Here is a 12,000-nt window from a genome sequence, read left to right on the forward strand (position 1 = left end):
AATGGGGATTAAGACTGTGAACCCCATGTGGGACAACCTGCTTTCCTTCTATCTACCCCAGCGCTTAGAACAGTGTTTGGCACATAGTAAGTGCTTAACAAATACAATTATTATTATTATTATTACCATTAGTATTAGTATTATTATTAAAGAGAAGAAATGCCCACTAGTGGGTATGTGACCAGGTTATAATCTGGTACTCTCCTTTGTTAAATTTCTGATCCAACTCTGGGATGGGTGTAATTCATTTCCCTTCACCTGGAAACTCTTTATGTAAGCTTACCTACATTTGACTACTTCCCCTTCACATCTCCCTACACTCTGATTGGGTCTCTGGATGATCTCAATTCTTCCACACCAGTTGCACTTTGATAACTAGAAATTCATCTAGTTGGGTGATATTCAGGAGGATATTATCTGTAAATCATTTCTGTCTATCTCGTCTTCTAAAGTGCAATTTCCTCAAGAGGATGAGCATTTTGTCCTTGGGTCTTGCCACTGTTATACTCTCCCAAGCACTTAGTTCAGGGCCCGGAGTACACCATAGATTTGCAATTTGCTAATCTTCGATGCCTACAGATGAAAAACTTCTGGAAAACGCCAGTTGTTCAGAGTCTTCCAGTTAAAATATTGGTTTACAATCTGCCCTTCTCATCCCATCCTCCAATTGGTTCCCCCACTAGGTAGGCTCTAATTGGTGAACAAATCTTTTAGTTGAGTGCTCACCGTATTTAGTCCAGGTATGATTTGGTGGGAAAATTTGCCTGATGAGGGTCCTGCCTCAGTGTTGTAATCCCCCCTAGTTTGGAATATGGGAATATGGTAGGGATGGTGGGACTCACAGCACCCACTGTACCTTGCTTCTCACGGCAGTGGACACTTTGTTTCCTGGCCTAGAGGATAGAGCATGGGCCTGGGAGTCAGAAGAACCTGGGTTCTAATTTTAGCTCTGCCACTTGTCTTTGTCTGCTATGTGACATTTGGCAAGTAACTTCACTTTTCTGGGCCTCAGTTACCTCATCTTTAAATTGGGGATTAAGACTATGAGCCCTTTGTGGGACAGGAACTCTGTCCAAGGTGCAGTGGATAGAGCCCCGGCCTGAGAGTTAGATCATGGATTCTAATCCCTACTCTGCTACTAGTCTGCCGTGTGACCTTGGGCAAGTCATTTCACATCTCTGAGCCTCAATTATCTGTAAAATGGGGATTAAGACTGTGAGCCCCATGTGAGACAGGGACAAAAGGTGCAAAATCAGACCCTCTTCTCCCTCGGGCACTGGGATGAAACTCAAAGTTTGTAGATTGTGCTAAATTGCACCTAGTTTATCGTGGTCTCTCAAATGCTTAGCATAATGCTCTGCACTCAGACAGGGGTCGATCAATACCACTGATGAAAATTCTAGCCAGATTATGAATGCATTGATCCTGTAAAAGCCTTTTGCTCAGAGTGGTCTTTTAATCTCCCCTCAAACAAGAGTGATTGAATGAATAGATTGAATGAAAGAGTGATAAGACTGCCACAGATCACATCCATTCTACACCACCCCCAACAGACCAATGGTATCAGGCTGACCGTGAGGGAGAGAAAACGGCAGCTAACTGTGATAGGAAGGGAAAGGGATGCTAGGGCTTTTTTAGCCAAACGTGTTCTGTTAGATCCTTATCCATAGTGATGGAGAAATTTAACATTCCCTCTCTTGGATATGGTTTGATTCTTGTAGTCTCATGATTCCTGCAATGACTAGCTATACACTATGGTTGACTCCAGGCATTGTCCACTCTGTGTATTATCCACAATCAATTGCTGAGCTCTCACTAAATATGAACCAGCAACCTTTTCTTATACTTCAAACAGCAACTTGTCCCAGGTTCCTTTAACCTGGGGCACTGTCTCCCAACAGCTAACATGTCCTGGGGCTACCTCTTTCTGCTGCCCAGATCAATCAATCAATCAATCGTATTTATTGAGTGCTTACTGTGTTCAAGGCATTTTACTAAGTGCTTGGGTTCAGGTTATTTCCCTACTGTGGTATTGCCTTGTGTCTCCCAGGCCTCATCGCCCCTTAAATATCAATTATTTCTACTTTTCAAAAGATGTGTATGTGGTTGGAATATCCCAGATGTGTGTCTGGAAATCCTTTGCTTACCTAATAGCAATCCCCACTGATTATAGAACATTTGGCAAGTAGTAGCCATGGTCTCCTGGGAAAGCCAGTGGTTATGCCCACTTTTTTAATGGTATTTAATCACTTACTATGTGCCTGGCACTGTACTAAGCACTGGAGTAGGAACAAGCTAATCAGTTTGGACACAGTCTATGTCCCACATGGGGCTCACAGTCTTTATTCCCCTTTTACCGATGGGGTAACTGAGGCACAGAAAAGTGGAGTGATTTGCCTGAGGTCACACAGCAGAAAAGTGTCAGAGCTGGGGTTAGAACCCACATCCTTCTGACTCTGAGGCTCATGCCCTATCCAGTAGACCATACTGCTTCAGTGATTACATCTAATGATTGCAAATGACCGTGGTCTAGCCAGTGGATTCACAGTTCATCTAGGCCTGAGTGGATACCTCTGTTTATTTCCATGTGCCCTGCTGCTTAAATTGGTCAAAGCAGAAGCCCAGACTGCTAAAGCTCTCACCAATCTCAAGCACCCTGTCACCCGGCCTCCTTCCTCAATCACTGGATCCTGTCAAATAACACAGCTTATGGATGAGAAAGAATTCTAAATTCTCATGCACACCTGGGGGCTCTCGGCTAGGAAGCTGTGAAAACCATAATCACTCAGAAATCTGACATTCAACAAAGGAGCCCATACTAAGAGTTGAGAGCAGATTCAGTTCTGAATCATGCCATGATATCCAACAAGGTGATGAATACCAGGATTCTGTTATTAAGGGGTGTCTTTGCTCCTTAGAAAGGGGTCAGGGTGAAGAGGACAGGGTTAGAAGGAGTGGAAAGTATTCTGCATCTCCCAAAAGAACGACCTAAGGAGCCTGGGTTTCTCTGGCCACACAACAGTTTTCAAAACCCAGGAGGCATGCAAATTTATTAAACTGAGAGATTACCATTTTCATGGGTTCGACAGCCTTTTTTTTCCCTCTTGTCCTCTTAAGGACACTCTTCGATATTTTCTTTCATTAATTTTTTTTCAATCTCATAAGTGATATTGACTCTCAAGAAAATGTATAAAAGATGCCATATCAAATTTCATGGCTGGACTAGTAAAGTAATTAGTATCGGAAATGTGTGGAGGAAGAGTCCTTCGAAGAGCGTTGAAAGTATGTATATCATCTTACAGTATTTACAGAAGATTTTGTCCATTGAGTATCATTTCTGCTTATGCAGGTTTGGTTCTGTTCTTCCTGAGCTCAGTGGAATTTCTCATAGGAGTTGCTTTTTGCTCAAGGTTCCGGCTGATGAAGTAAATGAATTGCAGTCTATTGCAGTTCGCCAGACAGGAGCAACTTTAAAAATAGATCACTAGGTGTGTTGCCAGTTAAATAAGTTGCTGCAGAATTGGGTCCTTTCAGAGCATTGGTTCTCAAACCAGCCATGTCCAGAAATAACCTTGAGGAATTTTGTGAGGCCATGTAATCGATTCCCCTGCCTCCAAGTATACTTACTCTATTCTTGAATCAGACTGGTTAAATCCTAAAAAAACAAAGTGGGGGGGGGGGGGTCTATATCCCCGTTTACAGATGAGGTAACTGAGGCACAGAGAAGTGAAGTGACTTTCCTAAGGTCAAGTCATGGAATGGGTCTTCACAGCCTCCCTTGCAAGTCCATTATAGGGACTAATTACCATAATTCAGGCTCCTGATCAATAGTGTCACGCGTAGAAATAATGACGTGCTTGAAAGTCTGGTCAAAGGTAGGTCAGTTTGTATAGATGTGTGACAGTGTTGCTGTTTGATCAACTCCCCCAAGAAGAATCTATTTTAGATCTAAAAAGATTCTTTTTAGATCAGGTTCTTCTAGGAGATTTCCTAGCTCTTAAGGAGGCCTTGCAGTCTGCATTTCTAACTTGCACACAAGTGCCCAATAAATATGATTGATTGATAAGTTGTTTGATTGATCTATCTCAAAGACCACCACTATAGGTAGGAAGCTCAGATGGTATAAATACAGCCTGATGGGGAATGTCCAAAATCTGAGCTGTTGTTGGTAGCTAAGGTTAACCCTTCAATTCCCAAAAGCTAAATGTATAGCACTATTGTGATGGGGAAATTTTAAGTTTCCTTCCTTGGATATGTTTTGATTCTTGCCGTCTTGTCATTCCTGCAGTGACAAACTGCACACTATGGTTGAATGCAGGCATTGTCCACTCTACTATCCACAATCAATTGCTAAGCTCTCACCAAGTATGAACCTGCTTTCCCCAGCAACCTTTTCTTATACTCAAACAGCAGCACTCCCCAGACTCCCCTAACCTGGGACAATTTGGACCCATCACCTAACATGTCCTGGGGCTACTGCCCTCTACTATCCAGGTAAATCAATTAATCAATTGTATTTATTAAGCACTTACTCAATTTTATCCTGTCTTGTTATCTCAAGCCTTATTCATTGCACTTCTTTTATAATGTATGTTTTTCCAATATGTTTTTCACTTGGATCAGTAACCTCTGTCATTAATAATAATTCTGGTATTTGTTGAGCGCTTAATGTGTGCCAGGCACTTTACTAAGCACTGGAGTGGATACAAGCAAATTGGGTTGGCCACAGTCCCTGTCCCATGTGGGACTCACATTCTCAGTCCCCATTTTACAGGTGAGGTAAATGAGGACCAGAGAAGTGAAGTGACTTGCCCAAGGTCACATAGTGAACAAGTGGAGGAAACACGCTGATTCTCAAGTGGTTTTAGAGTGGTTTTAGAACCACTCATGTCTCTGTCGCCCTTGCACCTGGATTTGCACAATTTATTTACACCATCCTCAGCCCCACAGCGCTTCAGCAGGGTGGCTCAATGGAAAGAGTGCAGGCCCGGGAGTCAGAAGGACCAGGGTTCTAATCCTGCCTCTGCCACTCGTCAGTTTGACTTTGGACTTCTCTGTGCCTCAGTTACCTCATCTGTAAAGTGGAGAGTAAGACTGGGAGCCCCATGTGGGACAACCTGATCACCTTGTATCCCCCCCCAGTGCTTAGAACAGTGCTTGGCTCACAGTAAGTGCTTAAGTACCATTATTATTATTATTACTATGGGCCAAGTACTGTGCTAATGAATGAGATAGGCACAATAATAGCAGATAGGACAGAGTCCCAATCCCATATGAGGTGCACAGTTTATGGCGGAGGGAAAACAGTTACCTCATCCCCATCTTTGCAGTTTAGGAAACTAAGGCACAGAGAAGTTAAGTGATTTGCCCAAGGTCAGACAGCAGGCAAGTGGGAAGCTGAGACTTATTTGACTAAGTAGGTCCGTGTAACTGCTAGGTAACTATAGTAGGTCATGTCTGACCTTTAGCTTTCTACACCACTTCCCTATTTGGTGAGAAAACCAAAGAAACATAAATCCACTAAGTAAGGTAATAGGATTTGCCATCTTAATAAATTAGGTGTGAGTGAACCACTGGTGATTTTTCAGAACTGACTAGGTGGTACTCGGCCCAGAGCTATTAGGCAAAATATTGTACTATCCACCGCTTTACAAGAAAATGAAAATAAAGTATTTGCTTCCTTGATTGTTTTAAATAACTAAAAGACGTATTCATCAATCAAATAACGGGTTTTTTGAGTGTTTACTATGTGCAGAGTACTATACTAAGAGCTTGGTATTGTTCAGCACAGTAAAGTTGGTAGACATGATCCCTGCCTAAGGAACTGAGCCTTGAGGATCACCCACAGTTAGAAAGTGGGAGGAAGAGGAGCTGCCTGTGAAAGACACTGTGAAGGTGCAGCCAGAGTGGGAGGAACAGAACCTGGAGAGGACAGTGACAGTGAAACCAGATTTGGATAAAAAGTTTCAGGATAAGGGCATTGTCCACAGTGTCTAAAACAGCAGGGAGATTGAAAAGGATGAACATGGAAGTAGAGGTCATTGGATTTGGCGAGAGAGGTCATTGGTGATCGTACAGAGAGTTGTTTGCATGGATAGAAGGGGGAGTGAAGACAGATAGATTGCAGGGGGCCAAGGAGAAAATTGGAAGATTCGTGAACTTTTAAGGATTGCTGTCTGCTGAGTGTTGCAGTTCTTCATTTCAGATATAAGATACCAGAAGTCAATTCCTGGACTCATTAATATGGAGTGTACTATCTCCCTCTTACCCACTGAGACTCAGACCTGGGAAACAACATTCTTCAGAGAGAAAAACAAACCAACACATATTTTCAATCGTGTTTGATTCACAGTCCCATCCCTTCCACTCTGAGTCACTAACAAACGCACACATTAAAAATGCTCTTAATAGACTGGATTCCTGCTCCTCTCCGCCTCCCCACAGATTCTTTTCCTCCTCTAATTGTAAATAGAAAACCAACCAGAGGACACTGTGATTGGCCTGCAGTCAGGCTGCAGCTACATCTTCTTTCTTAGGCTCCTGGGCACATTAAAGAATCAAACTGGGGGCTTTGCAAACTCACCTGCCTCCAGGAAAGAGAAACAGAATCCAAGCAGGGGCCTGTCCAGAATGATAATGATTAAAACTATTTCTGCATTCTGAATGCCACGTGCCAATCGTAGTATTGCCAGGTAGGGAGAGGCCTTGAGCGACCATCACGTCCATCTCCCTGCCTTCAGGCAAAACCGCTCTTTAACCATCCCAGACAATCTCTCCTATATGTCGAAGGAGAAGGAGATTCCCAGCCTCCCTCCAGATTTTCCAGTGACAAACTATTGTCAATGTTGGGAAATTCTTCTGGTGCTGAAATTCGACTCCACAGATGTCAGTTTATTCATAATAAAAAATGATAGTAGCATTGATTGTGTTAAGTGCTGGGGTAGATAAAAGTTAATCAAATTGAACATAGTCCCTTTCCCACGAGGGGTTTACAGTCTAAGTAGGAGGAAGAACATGTACTTAATCCTCTTTTTAAAGATGAGGAAACTAAGGAATGGAGAAGTTGTTTTCCTAAAAACAGGATTTTTCCCCATTTTTTAAAGTCCTTACTAAATGTCAGGTAGTGTCCTAAATTCTGGAGGGGATACAAGATAACCAGGTTGGACATAGTCCTTGTCCCACATAGGGCTCATAGTCTTTATCCCCATTTTATAGATGAACTAACTGAGGCCCAGAGAAATTGTCACATGCCCAAGCTCACACAGCAGAGGAGTGATGGAGCCATGATTAGAGGGAGAATAGGCTCTTTGTAGGAGGGAGACTAGACATTGAATCCCCATTTTGCCCATGAGGGAACTGAGACCCGTAGAAGTTCAGTGACTTGTCCAAGGCCACGTAACAGGTAATGGAGCTGGGATTGGAACACAAATCCTCTTACTCTCAGGCCCCAGCTCTTTCCATTAGACCATGGGGCTTCATCATCTTCCAAAAAAGAATAGGGAAATTGCTGGCAAGGAATCAATCAAGACATCTTACTGTTTTCCACTGCCAGGAAAATTCTAGCTGGAATTTTTCTGCTCAGGCAACTGAGGTGTATAGTCGGCACTATAGGACTATACTCTCTGTGCCTCAGTTTCCTCATCTGTAAGTTGAGGATTAAATACTGCTCACCCTCCTTAAACTGGGAACCCCATGTGAGACAAGGACTGTGTCCAACTTGATTATCTTGTACAGGGTTTGGCTCATAGTATGCACTTAAGAAATACCACTATATTATTACTTTCATTATCATCATTGTTATTATCATTGTTATCAGTATTATTATCACTGAAATCCAATATAACTCTAGTACAAAATGCAGTACAACAGCTTTGAACTTTTCAATACAACAGATACATGCAAAATGAGATGAGCACAGCACCAAGACCTCTATAATACTTTCAAAGACCTTACACAGATACTGTTGCTGTCAACAGGTCTGTCAGTTGCTAGGTAGAATTCAGCTGTCCTGAGAAGTTCAACCTCAACTTTGGAGTACTTCACAATGGAATAAATAGGTGAGTTAGGGTTAAAGTTTTCCAGTCTAACTGTTTTGGCAATTCTAGGCTGCTATGTTTGAAGATACCACCAGAGCAGCTGCAGACTGGTGTTGGAGTTTCTGATCAAGTCAATTGATGATATTTATTGAGTCATTCATTCATTCAGTAGTATTTATTGAGCGCTTACTGTATGCAGAGCACTGTAATAAGTGCCTGGGAGAATATAATTCAACAATAGATAGTCACATTCCCTGCCCACAACAGGCTTACAGTCTAGAGTAAGAGAGACAGACATCAATACAAATGAAGAAGATTACAGAGATCTCAGTGCGTGCTGACCACTGTACTAAAAACTTGGGAGAGTACAATATAACAAAGCTGGTTGACACATTTCCTGATCATAAGGAGTTTACAGTCTGGGGGCGATTATGGATATGTACAAAAGTGCTATGGGACGGAAGGTGTGGTGAGTATGAGATATTTAAGAAGCACAGATCCAAGTGAATAAGTGGCAAAGAAGGTAGGGCTTAGAGAAGTGAGTGCTTAGTCATGGAAGGCCTCTTGGAGGAGTTATAATGCAATGAGGGTAGTGAGTAAGTTGGTCTTAAAGGAGCATAGTGTGCAAGTTGAGTTGTATTAGAGCTGAGAGGTAAGGTAGGAAGGGGAGAGATGATTGAGTGCTTTAAAACCAAGCATAAGGAGTTTCAGTTTTATATGGAGATGGGTGGGCAATGCTTTGCTGTTTTTGAGGAGTGGGGAGATGTGGCCTGAATGTTTTTTTTTTAGAAGAATGATCCTTGCAGCAGAGTTGAGTATGGACCAGAGTTGAGTATGGGAGGTCTGTGATGATGTAGTCTACGTGGTTCAAGAGCTGCTGTGTGCAAAAGACTGTGCTCTTGAACTATGTACTAGAATTTAATGTTTGAAACTCTGCTGCCAAGGCATACACTATCTAAAGGTGCACAGTTAGACAAAGAAATAGAAAAAGGAAAAAAATGGTCACTGTGGCTTTCAGCTAACAGAAAGAATGTGGCAGTAACAAGCTCTTTACCAAGTTGAAGATTCATAAAATGGTTGTGGCATCCAATCTGGCAATCAGGCGAGGCTTCACGGAGATTATTCATTCATTCAATCATATTTATTGAGCACTTACTGTGCACATAGCACTGTACTAAGCGCTTGGGAAGTACAAGTTGGTGACATATAGAGATAGTCCCTACCCAACAATGGGCTCACAGTCTAGAAGGGAGAGACAGACAACAAAACAAAACATGTGGACGGGTGTCAAGTTGTCAGAATAAATAGAATTAAAGCTAAATGCACATCATTAACAAAATAAATAGAATAGTAAATATGTGCAAGTAAAATAAATAGAGTAATAAAGCTGTACAAACTTATATACAGGTGCTGTGGGAAGGGGAAGGAGGTAGGGTGGGGGGGATGAGGAGGAGGAGAGGAAAAAGGTTAGGATGTTAAGGAGCAGATTCAGAATCAGAGACTGTCCCTGAACAAATCCATTAGCCTAGCAGGGAACTACCTTTACAGAAGTGTCAGCTACATGTTGGTCTTTTCACCTATACTCATGTGTGTATGGGAATCTCGCCATCAATTGTTTCCATCTTTGAACTGCCATACTCACACTTACATGCACCTAAAAAGTAGACCCTTTGTGCTGTTTGCAGATATCATGGAATTCAGTAACGAAGAATGAGCTTTATCATCCCACTAAGAGTGTGGAAAGCGAGGGGATTTAATTTGCAGCAAAGAGTAATGTGATAATGAACAGTTTGGGTAAGTGCTATGATTTTCTCATTAATGCTGCCAGCTAGTGTTGGGATAGTGAGGAGGTAATGGGGATGATGGTAAACTCCCCTAGCAGCATCCCACATAATTAATGAGCTGTAGACAGAGTCCTTTTAAATAAGATTTGCATAAGTCTCCCCAAGCCTGTGCATTTGCCTAGAACTCATTTCCATTTTTTGAATCATTTGTATTGGAGACTTTAAATATGAATATAAAGCATGGATAATGCCAAAAATAAAAATGTCCTTGAAGTGTATTTAGGAACCCCGGAGGGGGATGAATTCTCTTCAAGCCTGAGAATGAGTTGAGATAAATAGAGACAACTATGGAGCATAAATATTAGTTCTTTCATTGGAGAAAACAGTCAGCTCTACAATAGACAGTTCTGCTTGTACTCAAACTGTTAAGTGTCCTCAAGTGGCCCAGAGAAGCCCTGTGGTCTAGTGGATAGAGCATGGGCCTGGGAGTCAGAAGGACCTGGGTTCTAAGCCTGGATCAACCAAGTGTCTTGCTGTATGACCTTGGACTAGTCACTTACCTTCTCTGAGCCTTAGTTACCTCATCTGCAAAATGGGGACTAAGATTGTGAGCCCTGTGTGGGACAGAGACAGTGTCCAACCTGATTAGTTTGTATCTACGCAAGTGTTTAGTCTGATATCTATCACTCAGTTAGCACCTGAAAAATTCATTCATTCAATCATATTTATTGACCACTTACTGTGTACAAAGCACTGTACTAAGCACTTGAGAGAGTATAACAATAAACAGACACATTCCGTGCCCAGAATGAGCTTAACATTGAAAAAAGGCTGACCCATTGTAAGGTGTCATTGCAGTGGGATACTGAGAGCCTCAAATAGTTTAATAATAATAATAATAATGGTACTTGTTAAGCACTTACTGTGTGCCAGGGACTGTTCTAAGCAATGCAGTAGACACAAGTGAATCAGGCTGGACATAGTCCCTGTCCCACATGGGGCTCACACTCTCAGTCCCCATTCAGAGATGAGGCAACCGAGGCCCAGAGAAGTGTAGTGACCCACCCAAGGTCACACAGCAGACAAGTGGTGGAGCAGGTATTAGAACCTAAGGTCCCTCCGACTCCCAGACCTGTGCTCCCTCCAGGAAGGGCTGCTTATTGTCCTACCTGACTTGCCTACCTGCAGCTGAAAGGAAACTTAGGTAGGGATACAACTAATAATAATAATAATAATATAATAATAATAATAAACTCTTACTATGTGCCAAGGGTTTTGTTGTCTGTCTCCCCCTCTAGACTGTGAGCGAGTTGTTGGGTAGGGACCATCTCTATATGTTGCCGACTTGTACTTCCTAAGTGCTTAGTACAGTGTTCTGCACACAGTAAGCACTCAATAAATAAGATTGAATGAATGAATACTAAGTTCTGGGATAGTTTCAAGATAGAAAGGGACAAACACAGTCCCTATTCCAAATGAGGCTCACAGTCTATATTGGGTTCAGTGGCTCTCCGCCTCTTATTTATATTTATTTTATGGTTACCTTGCTTGGGACTCAAGAAGTTAGGAAGGAACTCTGAGCATCATCATAATCATCATCAGTCGTATTAATTGAGCCCTTACTATGTACAGAGCACTGTACTAAGCACTTGGAAGAGTACCATTCAACAGAGTTGGCAGATGGCAGATATGTTCCCTGCCCACATAGAGTTTTTGTGGTCTAAAGGGAGAGAGCAGAAATGTTAGTAGCAGCAGAAGCAGAAGAATGAACATACGTTTGCTGTGATATGCTGTTCCTGGTGCTTGAGAAGTACGGAATAAAGAAATGGCTCTTTCCCTTCCCACAAGGAGTGTACCTCTAACAGGGGAGGCAAACATAAAAACATTAACTAGAGTGGTCAAAATGAAAAATCACTACAGGGCAATACTTGGTACCCTTTAAGTAGTGATATGGGAGAGTGGGAGGTGAGAATGCAGATGAGTAGGAAGGGAAGAGGTTAGCCTTGGGATATGAGGGCATAGCCAAACAAAAGTCTTCGTGTGTCAAATAGAAGTCTGTGTTCTGATGACTTTGGAGAGCTATTTTCCAAGTTTTGTTAGAGGAGAAATTGCAAACTTAATTTTTTTAGTCTTACATACCTAAGTCTTGGTGGCATGTTACAGTAATAGTAGTGGTAGTA

The sequence above is a fragment of the Tachyglossus aculeatus genome, chromosome 3, assembly GCF_015852505.1.
Source record: "Tachyglossus aculeatus isolate mTacAcu1 chromosome 3, mTacAcu1.pri, whole genome shotgun sequence".
Lineage (NCBI taxonomy): Eukaryota > Metazoa > Chordata > Mammalia > Monotremata > Tachyglossidae > Tachyglossus > Tachyglossus aculeatus.